The sequence below is a fragment of the Canis aureus genome, chromosome 21 (genome assembly GCF_053574225.1).
Source record: "Canis aureus isolate CA01 chromosome 21, VMU_Caureus_v.1.0, whole genome shotgun sequence".
NCBI classification, from domain to species: Eukaryota; Metazoa; Chordata; class Mammalia; order Carnivora; family Canidae; genus Canis; species Canis aureus.
The window spans coordinates 48,412,025-48,426,243 of NC_135631.1; the positions used below are offsets into that span (position 1 = coordinate 48,412,025).

The following is a 14,219-nucleotide window of genomic DNA, read 5'->3' on the forward strand; positions in this document are numbered from 1 at the left end:
TCACAACGTAGGCCAAGCCCACGTTAAAGAACCTGGGGAAGCGGTCTTTTGAGTTCATTTGGAGGTTCGGGGGTCCTGGAGAAGTATGACCAAGCACCTAGCACCTGCCCCCAAGGACTGCAGCTACAACCCCCAAGGAAAAGCAAGAAAAGGAGAATAGCATGTGTCCTGTCCTGAAGGGAAGGCCTGAAGGGAGCCGCAAAACCCGAAGGACCAGATCTGAGGACACAGAGTTCTTTTCAATTGTACTGCCAGGTGAAATTTAGACAAAGACGTAATATAAATACTAGTTTCATCTCTCTCCCATCCTTGATGCTTTTTGAAGGAAGAAGTCTTTTCTAAAGCCCCGGCCAGAAAAAAATAAAAAATAAAAAAGTCCTTGCTACAATCCATGGGTCTATATACACGTATGTACACACTTACGTGCATATGTATGGAGCACGCGCACACACACACGATTTTAAAATTTATTTTTTGTTATTTTTTATTACTTATTTTACACACAGAGAGAGGTGGAAACACAGGCAGAAGGAGAAGCGGGCTCCATGCAGGGAGCTTGATGCAGGACTCGATTCCAGGACCCCGGGATCACGCGCTGAGCCGAAGGCAGACGCTCAACCACTGAACCACCCAGGGGTCCCACGGTTTTAGAATTTAAATGCACGCTCCCCTCCTCCCTGTCCTGGGTCAGGCCTCCACTGTCCTGTCACAAGGAAAGGGCAGCAGATCTGTAGGTCAGCCGAAGAGATGCGCCAGGGCCTGGCTGGAAGAGGTGAGCAGACCCTGTCACACAGACAGGGAGGCTGGGAGCAAAGGAAGGAATGCCGGCCTGCAGCCCTGACCCTCTCCTTGGACCCAGACCAGGCCCCCTCTGTTCGGGCTCAGGCTGCTGTCAGCGTTTCCGGGGTTCCTGTGGGTGCGCGGACTTCCGAGAGCTCCTCTACTCCCATTTACTACAGTAACTTAAGCAGACTGCCTCTGACAAATCTGAACATAAACTTTTTTTTTCTAAATAGTGATTCACTGCAAAACCTGAAGAGAATTTTGCCAGATTTTTCTCATCAGAAGCATGGCTGATACTCAAGTTTTCCCCCAAGTTCCAAGAAGCAAGGTGATGGAGCGACGCTGTGTCTCCAAGGCCATGAGCCTTGCGCCAAAGCGTCTCTTCAAATATTACCTTCCACACACGCTTGTCCTGGCACCTGCAAGAGAACAGCTATCGCCCCAAAACATTCCCGGGGACTGATGCACGCACCAGCGGTGCCTCAGCAGGGCTTCCAGCATTTTCCCAAAGTCTGAAGGAAATGCATGAATAAATTAAAATCGAAAAAAAAATTATGAAACCTTACGGCCCTTGTCTGAACTTTGCCCTTGCTGCCTTCCTTTGAGAATCTACCAGTAAGGTTATGAGAAGAAGAAAAAAAAATAAGAGTGAAAAACTATGGACGCAGTGTTGGGAGAACCAAGGAGGTGCCCAAAGCTACGCTCCATCAGATGTAGAAGGTTTCTTGGAAAACCTCTGGGACAGAGAGGATGTGATGTTTGCCTCACAGGCTTGCTGACTGCATGCAATGTCTACCATAAGGTAAAGGTGGGAGTCAGCGCAGTGGTGCCGTGCTGCTGTCTCCGTGCTGTCACCCAGTCGAGGCACGCTGGACACTGAGCAGGTGAGGGATTTCCAACTCCCTGATGGATTACCACACTATACGCTGTATAAATTCCACGCGAAAAAAATCAGTCATATTTTAAGTGCACTGCTTAGGACTTAACTATGAAGGGAGGATGGAGTTACTCTTTTGTCACCAAAGCTCCGTGGCTGGCGTGCTGACGTTCAAAGTGTATCCAGCGCTGCTGTCACACTTGGTGAGCCACGCAGAGCCAAAATGTCCAATTCTGCTTAAACATTTTTTTTTAAGATTTTACTTATCTATTCATGAGAGACACAGAGAGAGGCAGAGACACAGGCAGAGGGAGAAGCAGGCTCCCTGCGGGGAGCTCGATGCGGGACTCGATCTCAGGACCCCGGGATCACGCCTTGAGCCCAAGGCAGACAGTCAACCACGGAGCCACCCAGGTGTCCCTCACTTAATCATTTCCGATGCAAATTAGTCATACTTCTTAAAACAACATACAATGGAGTGGAGCCACCTTTTTCAGTAGTTTGGGAGTCTGACACACATTCAGTAAATATTTCCTGATTTTAAATTTTGAAACAGGCCCACATGTGTCAGGTTTGAGTCCAGGGTGAGGCGGACGGCCACCAGACTCAGGGGTGGTTCTTCTTTCTCTTCTCCTTTCGGTGGTCGGTGCTCATGCGAACACACGTGCGTGCCTCCAGCAGACTTCAAACCTTCAAACTCAGCTCACATCACCTGCATGCACTTGGAAATCGGAAAAGTAGAGCCACCAACACCGTGTTCTGGTCAAGCGTTCATGAAACCTGACCCTCCTGAAGGCTCGTCCCACACATTTTCCAGGGACGTTGTGACAAGTATGTCAGAGTTGGAGGATCTTTTCACTTCTTTCCTCCTTGGCTCTTGGCTGTGGTCTGTGTGATTCAATTCTCTCCACCAGATAAGTGGGTGTCAACTGTATCTGATTTTCTCTATGTGGGTTCAGCGATGAATTACGACAAGGCCCAAAATCCACATTTTTCATATACACAGGGCTCAAAGTGTGTGAATTTATTCCACACTGAGTATCGGCCTCATGCGTCCAGGAAGTTAACACTCCTTATCGCTTGACTTTGGATAATGAGCTTGAGCTGATTACGGGCATACAGGCGAAGACCAACCTGTAGATCCTATAAAATCAAGAGTACACCCGAGCTGCATAAAAATTTCCTCCCCAAGGAAACCGATAGGGCTGTCATGGATATTTAAAAGGCACCGCCACCTTCTCGTTTTAACCAGAACATATTTCAACAGGACTTTAATTCCCTCTTGCTCTTTCCCTCTCTCCTTTCAGAATGAAAAGAGAAGATGGCCAGGTGCTGCAAAACAATTTGAGAAGAAACTGGAAGACAATCACTGAGGCTTTCGTAGTCCTCTCTCGCTGCTGAGTCCAGGGTTTTGTGAGCGTCGAAGCTCATTCCGATGGACAGTGTGTGTTCCTTTAGGGCCCAAAACACTCGCAGATTCTGCGTTCTGGAATTAGGGTAAATAAAGAACAAAAAGTAATGGATCTGATCTGAGCACACATCTGGTCTTGGTTTAATAAGTATTTTACCATTTTGATTTGCTTCCATCTTGACGTAGTCTAAAACCACTCATCGTGGACTGATGAAGTCTGTGCAAACCACCACTCCCGGGGCATCGGCTACGAGTGGAGACGGCACCTTGCTGCCTTCTGGGACAGATGCAATGGGACACCCCTCTCCCCATTCAAGACACGCTTGAAGACGGCCTACAGATGTAAACGAAGACTAAAAAGAGTATATGATCCTGTCCTACCGTGTCTGTGGCATCCCAGGACATGGAGCCTCGCTGGTCCTGTCCTACCGTGTCTGCATCCCACGACGTGGAGCCTCGCTGATCCTGTCCTACAGTGTCTGTGGCATCCCAGGACATGGAGCCTCGCTGGTCCTGTCCTACCGTGTTTGCATCCCACGACGTGGAGCCTCGCTGATCCTGTCCTACCGTGTCTGTGGCATCCCAGGACATGGAGCCTTGCTGGTCCTGTCCTACCGTGTCTGCATCCCACGACGTGGAGCACCACAACATTTTCTCAAAGGAAAGAAAGAAAGAAAGAAAGAAAGAAAGAAAGAAAGAAAGAAGAAAGAAAGGAAGGAAAAGGAAGTCCCCCCCCCCCGCCCCCCGCCCGGCGCTGGGTGCTTTCGTGGCCTCTGGCCCGTCGCCTGCACGGCAGGCTGGGCAGCCACGACGCCACCGGGGACACCGGCCCGAGAGCAGGCGCAGGTCCCCGCCGCCACCGCGTCCTCCTCCCCGCAGGTCCCGGGGCGCCGTTCGTCCCCGCGGCCCTTGACAAAACCCCGCGTGATGACTTCTCCGAAGTCGGGCGAAAACTGCTGAAGCAGAAGCAAGTGCCAGGAACCCGGGCTCCTCCTATTTATCATACAATCTCCTGACTGATGGCTCCCCAAGCCGGCCGCTAAGTGCTGTGTACTCTACTGTCAGCAAACTAACGGGCCAAACGGAAGACAGGGAGACTGATGCGCGGGACCCGGGAATCAATTCCGCGAGGGAATTAAAATCCTCCCAGGTGCGGGGGCGGGGGAGCCGCGGAGCAGCGGCGCGGGGGCTGCACGGGCTTCGGGCTGCAAAGATGATTTATTGCGCGCTCGCCGGAGGCCTGACTATTAGGCCAAACCCCCCTTCTACGAAACCGAGATGTGAGGAGCGCGTATTATCCGAGGCTTCGGTGGAATAGTCTCTAAACCCCATACATATGTAATTGGCTCGACACGTGTTTAAGTAAAAATATTTGTGCTGGGCGTCGTTGTCAGTATTCGATTTCACGCTGGCTGTCATCACGCTCCGCGGTAAGCGTCTCGTTAGGGACGAGAGGCACGGATTTCCAGGTCCCTTCGCCACAGGCCCGGGTTGCTCCTAAGGCCCGTAGCCAGAGAGGCACCTGGACACTTCTCTTCCGTTGCTGCCTGGGCCCACGGAACGGTTTCAGCGTGCTCAGGCTAGGAGAGCTCTTAGATGCCATTCTGGAAAACTGCCTTCTAAAGTTGGAGATTTCCACGGGAACATTGCAGACTGACAAAGAAAGGTCAAAGTTGGCTCCCCCAGTGCCCTAAAGGAGTACAATTCACAGAGGGGGCTTGAGTGGCCCAAAGCACCCAGGAAACCACACATGCATGCGGCCCACCACTGCCCACGGTCTCCTGGCTTAGCTAAATACTCCAGTCGTCTGCACGCTGACTCTGGAAGTTATTCGAGGCCAGAACTAGGGATGATTTTTCCTGTCATTAGGGTAAACCCTGCCCGTAGGAATGTCCAGTCCCCTGAAGTTCACTCAATCGTCTGTCGTCAGCAGAAACAGCACTAAAATCCCATGTGGCCAACGGCCACTGTGCCAGAACCAAAATAATCACCCGGTGACTATCAGATGAGAGGTCTCGAGCCGCTGAAAGGGGGAGAGAGAGAAACCCTTTCCCCTCCAGTGAGGTGCTGAGGAGCCACTGGGGTCCTGTCTCTGCATCGTCCGCCCTGGGCATCTCCAGTCATCACTTTCGTGCTTGCGAGACCTTTGCCGGGGCTCCCTGGCCTGGAGGAGACCTCACCAGTCGGCCTGCCCGGAACACCCAGGCTGGCTCCCTCACGCACACACTCCTGCCCACGGGCAGGAGCACGGCCCCACAAGGGAGACCATCTGGCCGCTCTGAGGACACCCCAGTGACGCCCCTCTGACGACACCTGACCAGGAATGTCCAGAACAAGGCCATCCGTGGCCCTCCTGGTGTGCTACGAGTGGAAGCAGAAGAGTGGCGCCCCACCCGGACCAGCTGTGGCCTGGCTGCACACCCAGTGGGCTCACCCCACGGAGCGCCCCATGGAGCATGAGGAACCTTCTTTGTGGTCTCACACGCGTGTGGTCTAGAATTGGAAACCTCTCCAGTCTCGTTAGCACATGTAAGACCCTCTGTAGCGTGGTGCAAGTTTTAAAAAACTGCTTCTAATACACTCTAGAAACCTGTACATGTCTAGAAACCTATAGATAAAAAAAAAAAAACACGAAAACACAAAAAGATGTATTATTTTGTCACTGTATATCATGGCGGGGGCCGTTTTTACTTGGAAAGAAAATGCTACGGGAGGCGTCCGCAAACTGCTTCATGTGGGCCAGTTTTTGTAAATAAAGTTTTATGAAAATACAGATGCACTCTTTTGCTCACAAACTGCTCGTGTCTGCTTTCACATGATAATGGCAGGGTTAACTAGTTATGACAGAGAACACATGGCCCACAAAGCGTGACACATTTACTATCTAGCCTTTTACGGAAAACCGTTCAACGAACCCTGTCCTAGAGTACCACAATCAAGTAATTTTCTGTAATTCTTACCTTTCAGAAAAGCCACCCACCAAATTTTTCTTTCCCATCCGGAGTGATTTTTGAGTAAAAGCACTGCCTATGCAAAGTACCTAGATGCTGATCGGCGTTACTTAAAAATATCCGTATAGTAGACGTATCCGTACTAATATATTATTCTGAAAAGGGATACCTATCCTGTGATTTTTAGCAAAACCTATCCTAAACACATTCTAAGATAAGCATATTGATGGATGAAATGGACTATAAATTTAGCAGAATAATGGCAATAATCATTTAACACTTGCAAATTTAAGTTTCCTTATAAATTAACTAAAATATACACAAAGCTTCACAGAAAGCTAATTAACAACAAAAACTATGCTATTCCTAAAACCCAATAAATTTTATATCTGGCAACTATCCAACATTCCTGAACCCTCTTGTATAAATTTCCATGGGCATTCCCCACTACTCAAATAGCAATCTTTCTATCATTACTTCTGTGTAGCACAGAGGCGTATTAAATTAATTAACATTTTAGATCTAAGTGCTACCCGGCACTACACTCTGATCACACTCTAATCCATCCACATCATGCTTCTTAACAAACATAATTACATATTTCCACAAGAAAACGACAGATAGTCCTCCGCCTTTAGCACCTCGAATGTGTCCTGGGTAGTGAACAAACACTTGACCTCTCCTCTTTTTGGTTCCTTCTAACTTCCTTCATCAGCGAGCCTTTGTACATTTCTCAGCTAAAAGTCTCATCCACTAGCTTCCCAATGGCGGAAACAGACCACATCTACCTACTGGCCAACCCAAAGGAATCCTTCCATCCAGTTTCTGGAACGTCTCTTGCCTATGATCCCATATATGTGTCATGGACATGACATTTTTGTTGTTTCTAGCTTTCCTGCCAGGATAGGAGAGAAAAAAATAAACAGAGGAAAAGGAAGCACGGAGAAATAAGAGAAGGTTCACAGCCATTATACCTAAACCGCCAAATTCTCTGGGGGAAATCACACGACAACATACCAGGAATCACTACCTCTAAAAGGGGCGAATCACTTACTTTGAAATAGACTAATGGTGCATTTCCAGTGACAATCAGCAAGCTTGGAAATTAAAAGATGGGAACTGATTACTAATCACAAAGTCATAGATCAATGACCATATTTTGGTACAACATGATTCAAAAGCCAAATGCATAGCTCCAAAAATACACGGTAGGATTCCTAATGCTGATAAAATGAAAGCAGAGAATGAAATGTTTGCAGGAAAAGTGTTTGGTATCTCAGATCTAACTACAGAGGCCTCGGAGACACAATGGACTCAGAAGTCGCCTGGTTTAGTGAGTAAGCCAACAGTTCATCCACAAAGGTAAGGTCTAGAAGTTGTATCCTATCCAAAATAAATTTACTCAAAAAACAGCTCCCCAACACAATTTCAGTGTTGTGAAATTAGCAGAAGCAGGTAGTGAAATGTCATGGCAAAAGAATACGATACTTTATACTTTACAAAACTCATCCACATTTCCTCATGGGATGCTCTTGGCAACCCCCAGACTCATTTCCAAAGCTTTAGTATTATTCCCCCGAGTCCTGTTTCTCTCTTTTTCCTATTGTCATGACAATCTTGAGAGTCAAGAAGGGCAACTTCCATGATCTGCTCAGAAAACGAGGTGACCTACACAAAGCTGCGGAAAACTAAGGCCTTGTGACCCAAGTCTGTGCTCTTTGTATTTTGGGCAGAGCACGCTGGAGGAGGCAGGATTCCAGGCACCATGAAGCCCCTGCCGGGGGCTCAATCCAAAGCAGGAGGCACGAGGAGCTCGCAGGCACACAAACCCAGACCCACCGGGACGAAGCCCCACAGGGCTGACGCTCGGAGCATCTGGCGGGAGAAGGAGGCCACTCGTCCGAGAGAGCCACTCATCCAAGTCCACTGGAGCAATATTTTGATGGCAATGGAAACCCAGCAGTGACCTCAGGCCGTGCTGGCTGGTCTTTGCAGCCAATGAGAAATAAATGAGGCATGCATTCATTCGGTTCAACATCAAACAAGAAACTGGTGAACAGTAGATTTTTGAGCCCTGCGTCGGGCTCCATAATCGGCTGGGAGTCTGCTTGGGATTCTCTCTCCCCCTCTGCGCCTCCCACCCACCACATGTGTGTGCGCCCACTCTTTCTCTTTCTAAAATAAATAAATAAATCTTTAATAAAAAAGAGAGTTTTTTTATTCTCCCCTCTTTAAACTCCACCACCCACCCCATTTCTAGTTCTCATCCATCAGTAATGAATGGTCTTTCAAGGTTTACCTCATTAACAGTAATTAACAGTACTAATAGAAACAGTCAAAAGTAGAAGCAAAATTCACTAATACATGTCAGGTACTGTACTAAGTCTTTTTTTTTTTTAAGAAACATTTTCTTTTTAATAAGATTTTATGTATTTATTCATGAAAGACACCCAGGCAGAGGGAGAAGCAGGCTTCACTCAGGGAGCCTGTTGGGGGACTCGATCCCAGAACCCGGGATCACTACCTGAGTCAAAGGCAGATGCTCACCGCTGAGCCACTCAGGTGTCCCTGTACTAAGTTTTAAACTCATGGTCTCAGGCAGCCCCGGTGGTGCAGTGGTTTAGTGCTGCCTGCAGCCCAGGGCATGATTCTGGAGCCCCTGGATCAAGTCCCACGTCGGGCTCTCTGCAGGGAGCCTGCTTCTCCCTCTGCCTGTGTCTCTGCCTCTCTCTCTCAATCTGTGTCTATGAATAAATAAATAAAATCTTTAAAAAAAAAAAAGGTAAACTCATGGTCTCACTTATGTCTCCGTATGACCCTGGGCGCAGGTATGATGAGTATGGCCATCCTTTTAGACAAGAGAGATGGTGATGGCCCTTAATCAGGCAAAGGCAGGAGAACATGGCGCAACCAGTGTCTTTTTCACCCCAAAGCCAGTGCTCGGACGCTCTACTGATGCTTGTCAGAGTTCACGCTTTCTATCACATCTTATCTAAACCGAATTCTCCAGATTTATCTTCTGGTAACCTAGACTGGCCATGTCGCTCCCTGCTCCCAAAGTCTGCAGTGGCCCTGGATAACCTTCCCAATCCAACTCAACCTCCGATGGGCAGTAAGGCCCCCAACAACAAGGCTGCATCCCCATGCTCCTGTGCCCATGGGAAGCCATTCATGGCTTCTAAGGTCCTCTCAGTGGAGAACGAACTCCCTCCTACTCGTCAACTCCTAGTCTGTCTTCAAGAGTCATGCAAATAACCACCTGCTCAGTCAAGCTTCCCCAGGGACCTAGAGGGAATACTTGCCCCTTCTTCCCTTCTCCATCATTCAGGTTGTGTGAGTCCACTACGGACAACCTGTGCAACTCTGTCCGCACCTCCAAGTGCTCCCCCATCTCCTCTCCCATTAGACTCAAAGCTCTCAGAGGGCCCTTGTGTTCCTACTCCAGCGCTCTATCTCACACCAGTATGGGATTACTCATGACTGAGCTGTGAGCACGGCTGAGGCAGATAAACACCCACAAGGAAGACAGGCACTTACTCTGTTCCGCTGCCATGCCAGGGGACAGTAACACTCCCTGTCCTGGCACATGTCAGTCTACTTCCCGTCCTAGGCTACCTGGGGCATGAGGCCCAGAAGAGGAGCACCGATCCTTGCAGAAAGCCAGGAGATGTGGACTACAGGAAAGGGCAAGGGCGTGGGGAATGGCAGCAGTGGACCAGGCCAGTCTCCCACGTGGGCGCTGCAGGACCTCCATCACCTTCCAGGCCTCCAGCACTAGGCACGCTGCCATCTCTTCGGAATCCTCCCTGTGCAGGCTTCCAGGTGCTCTGCACACTGAGAACAGGCACAGGGCCAGCTCCCCGAGAGATGCCTGCGCACACGGGGCAACGCCGTGGCGCTGCTGCCCACCCTCCAGCCCTGCGAGGCTGCCTGCCACCTGCCACATGGCCAGTCACTTCACATGGGCATGCGAAGCCACCATCCAAACGTACCCCGCCACCCCCCAGCCTGGGGGGACAATGGTTGGCGATCACCAGTAACCTCCCCAGGCTGGACCTTTTCCAAGACTCCGAATGCCCTTTCCCGCCAAGAAAATGTTGATGCTTCAGTGAATTCAGGATACTTGAGAGGGCTAGCCCCCATATGGAAAAAGCTCTTTGACACAAAAGGTTGGAGGTCAAAAGTTTAAAAGCTCAGGACACAAATGACAGAGGCCCCTTCGCCCACACTCTCCCTCTTTTTGTCAATAACATCAAAGGCCCTGGCCTGTTCTTAATGCTATTATTGTTACGCCTTTGGAATCCATTGAAATTCCAGCACATTTATTGCACACCGGGAGCACTGAAAGGCTCCACTTTCCTGTCCCTTAAACTCTGCATTCTCACTGTCTATGAAGCATCGTGAAGCAGGAACACACAGAGCTTTTAAGAAAAGAGTTTATTTTAAGTGCTTCTTTCACCATGATTGTAAAATAATAAGGCACACGGTGATGGCCTCGCAAGGAGGAGCAAGGAAGCCAGAGAGAAGGGGGAGGATCCGCTGCTGCTAGCACAGAAAAAAAAATCTCCTTCATATTTTTTGGCTCATGACAATGTAAGAACTAAAACATTCTTCGTTTTTCTTATACCACTCTTTCCACCACACTCCAGTATTAGACCCTAGGCACGTATTTCACACGTGCGCTCAAAGACATTGGCCACGTAAGCAGATAGCAAATGGCATCACGGGAGGGAAACATCTTTCTGCTTAAGAAGAGGGCTCTAAGGACCAGCTATGGCACCTGCACCTGCAGCATCCCCGCCATTAATGATGGAGATGACCAAAGAGTGGAAACTTTCAATGCCTGAGATTTCCCTAGTCCATTAAGCTGAGCTTATCAAATCAATCACACTAATGGTATGGACCCAGAAAGGAAAAAAAAAAAAAATCAAAGGAAAAAAATCAAAACCTATTTAAGTTCATCGTAATATCCCACCTGAAGTCTCTTTGCACCCTTGGTGGAACGGTGGCCATCTGGCAGCACGAGCTGCCAGCCCCCTGACGAGCAGGGTCACTGAACTTACCTGACCACCTGCCTTCTTTACGGTCCACGCACTGCCCCCAAGCTGTGGGCCTGACAGAGGGGACTGGTCTCTAAGGTCCATCGTGCATACTGCTGCTGCTCATGCAAATTCCTGGGTGTGCAGATAGAAAGCCCAGGAGATGCCCACATGTGGACTCAACAACTCCAAGGGCCATTCCCCAAAATTCACACTGGGATGTCCTCTCTTGTTGGCTACCCTTTCCTTGGCCACCGTCTCATCTGACTTCTTTTTGGAATGCTAACTACATTCCAGATCATCTCTCACTGGATATCTCTTCGAGTACCTGCTCTCATGGTAATGCCCTTGGGTATCTACACTCAACTGCAGGCAGAGGCACCTGGCCCCAAGCCCCCCAGACTTCTGGTGTTACACCTCATCGTGCCTATAGAGAACAGAGGCCATTCATGCCCCTCTTCCCCTCCATGATTCCTACAGTCCAGACAAGCTGAGCTGCTCAAAAACATCCAAAAGCAATTCCAATTGCCAGCGTTCCTCTTTAGGACTCAGGTAATAATAGGTCGGGTGGGGGGTGGGGGTGGGGGTTGGTCCATAAACCTTCTAGTCTATTCAGCTAGGTACCATCAGGGACACTTCTTTCTGGAGAGGCCAGTGGTCTTGAGATTGCCCTCACTAAGCAGGGGCTTTAGGTTTGCTGCCTACAGCTCCCTGGGGCCCGAGCTTGCCTGCCCACTTCCCCTACTGCCACCAGGACAGCCTATGGCCCACCGGCCTGCGTTCTGCAGATCAAACTCTGCAGTGATCCCTGAGACATCCCTTGTCTCAGAAGGTGACCCCCTGGCCAGTTCTCCCCAGGGCTCTCCATCAGGATGTGGCAGCTGCTCACCTCATCCACAAAGGCCCACACTCTCAACGTGATCTCCACCTGGGTCCTCTAGTGCCTCTCCCCAAAGGGACCCGGGTTTCTAGACCAACTGCACGGGCCGAGCCTTCACAAACGATACTTAGCCAGTGTCTAAATGATGCCCATTTGTTCTCTGTGCCCTGAGGACAGGGAACATGATCTACTTCTGGAGTCCATATCTACACCTGGGGACACCTACGGCCCTAGGGACCACGGCCTCAATACACAGACATGTATCACTTCTGGGTGATGGTGGACAAACCCTTCCAAAGATGTCTGTATCCTGCACTTTTCTCAATGAGTTTCCACTTGTCAGAGAGTAGAGTCTAGACACATTTCTAGACAGCGAGGCTGTGTCTCACGCCTTGCTGTTTGTAAGTGTTAATAAAGACCCAAAGAATGATAATTTGAGAATCTCAATGTATTTAGAACAAAGCATGGGTTCAGTAAGTGATTCCATGAAACAGACCAAATTGATGATAACCTACTGCTCAGTCATCTTGGAGCCAGTGTGTATTTACACAATATTTAATACCCTTTCCATAGAAAAGCCGTCCTTCCCACTCAGGTTCCCCTTGTTCAGAATCAGAAGACCAAACATTTAGCACACTGAATAACGAATGCATGTGGCAGCCTGTATAGGACGAGTTCTGCTACGTACAACCTTCCCACAGTACATGGCTTCTCTCCACCTGTCCACACAGCTGAAAGCGCTTCCCATTTTAAACCGTTTCTTAGAGATTTACATAGAAACAAATGACAATAATGACTATAATCATAGATTTTTTTTGGACCCATAAAATAAGACCAAGTAAGACCCAGCCCAGTTGAGTCCATGAAGTTGCTCAAAGGGCCAAGTGACATAGGTGAAGGTGGTTCATAACTTCTAAGGGGACTCCCATTTAAAGGGTTATTGCTAATTCTAAGTGGTTCTCCTTCAATACCAACATCCAAGTAAACATCCAACATCTTCACGCAGGTATCTTCAACTCCATACCTCTCTGATGGCTCAGCCCGTGTTTCTCCCTGGCGCTCAAGCTTTCACTGATCATGAGGCACGTGAAGGGTTCTCCGTGCCTTTGTTTCTCAGTGAGTTTTGTGGTAATGACCCGACTCTGTCCCCCCAATTCCAGATTAGCCAGCAGGGTCGACAGCTCAACCATCAGAGGAGAGCCAAAAAAAAAAAAAAGAAAAAAAATGACAGCCACAGAAACATTCAAATAATAAATAGCTATTGCTCACTGAGCACTTACTACGTGCTAAGGATTACGCTCAACGCTGTTCACGTATTTCTAAAATTACATCACACGGCTGAGTGAGGTAGGTGTTTGCTCACTGTGTTTCACAAAAGGAGAAAACAGGGAGAGAAGGCAGGAAGTTAAAGGCATTCGGGTGGGAGCTGACAAAGCTTGGCCTCAGGTGCAGATCCCCCTGACTGCAGAGCTGGAGAAGGAGAGCTGCATGCATGACCCAGGCCCCCACCAGGAAGGCCCTCGCCTGCTTCCATGACCTGCCACTGCCATCTTGAAATTCTTCTTTTTTTAAAAGATTTTATGTATTTATTAAATAAGGGAGAGACAGAGGCAGAGGGAGAGGCAGAGGGAGAAGCAGGCTGCCTGCTGAGCAAGGAGCCCGACGCGGAACTCGATCCCGGTACTCTGGGATCATGACCTGAACCAAAGGCAGATAGATACTTAACCAATTGAGCCACCCAAGCGCCCAGCCATGCTGAAATTCCTAACGAATTTCTGAGCAAGGGCCCATCATTTTCCTTTCGCAGCAGGTGCCCCACACCACTTAGCTCCTCCTGAGGACAGCTATTCCTCCCCTCCCTGGCATCCTGCTGCTTCACCCCTTAACAAAGGCTAAAGCAGTTCAAGGCCTCCTCCTCCACCCACCCAGGTATCCCCCGGAGCCCAGCCTCGCACCCCGACCTCCCACCCCTACCCAGGGAGCCAGAGGCTGGGACAGGGTGGGCCTTTCTGCTGGTGTTGGGGCGGGGAGGGGGGCAGTTCGCCCCGCATCCTGTGGTGCATCCTGTGGTCGGGTCTCCCCAGCACACCTCAGCCGCTTCTCCCAGGCCCCGGGGACCCCGCTGGGCAGGCAGCAAGGTCCTGAGCACGTGGGCCGGCCGGGAGCATGCAGGCCAGGCCCCCATCTTCACACTCTTTCTGGAGCCTTCCCTGCGGCTACCCACGTCGCCCCCCTCCCCATCCTCCAGCCATCCCGAGGGCTAATTGGCTGGTTTTAA

At 49.6% G+C, this 14,219-nt stretch overlaps 1 protein-coding gene across 3 annotated transcripts in view; it reads right to left on the reverse strand.

Annotated features, from left to right (window-relative positions):
- Window positions 1-14,219, reverse strand: part of GLI3 (GLI family zinc finger 3) — a 269,638-nt gene that overhangs the window by 114,719 nt on the left and 140,700 nt on the right. The gene's annotated exons all lie outside the window — the stretch shown is intronic.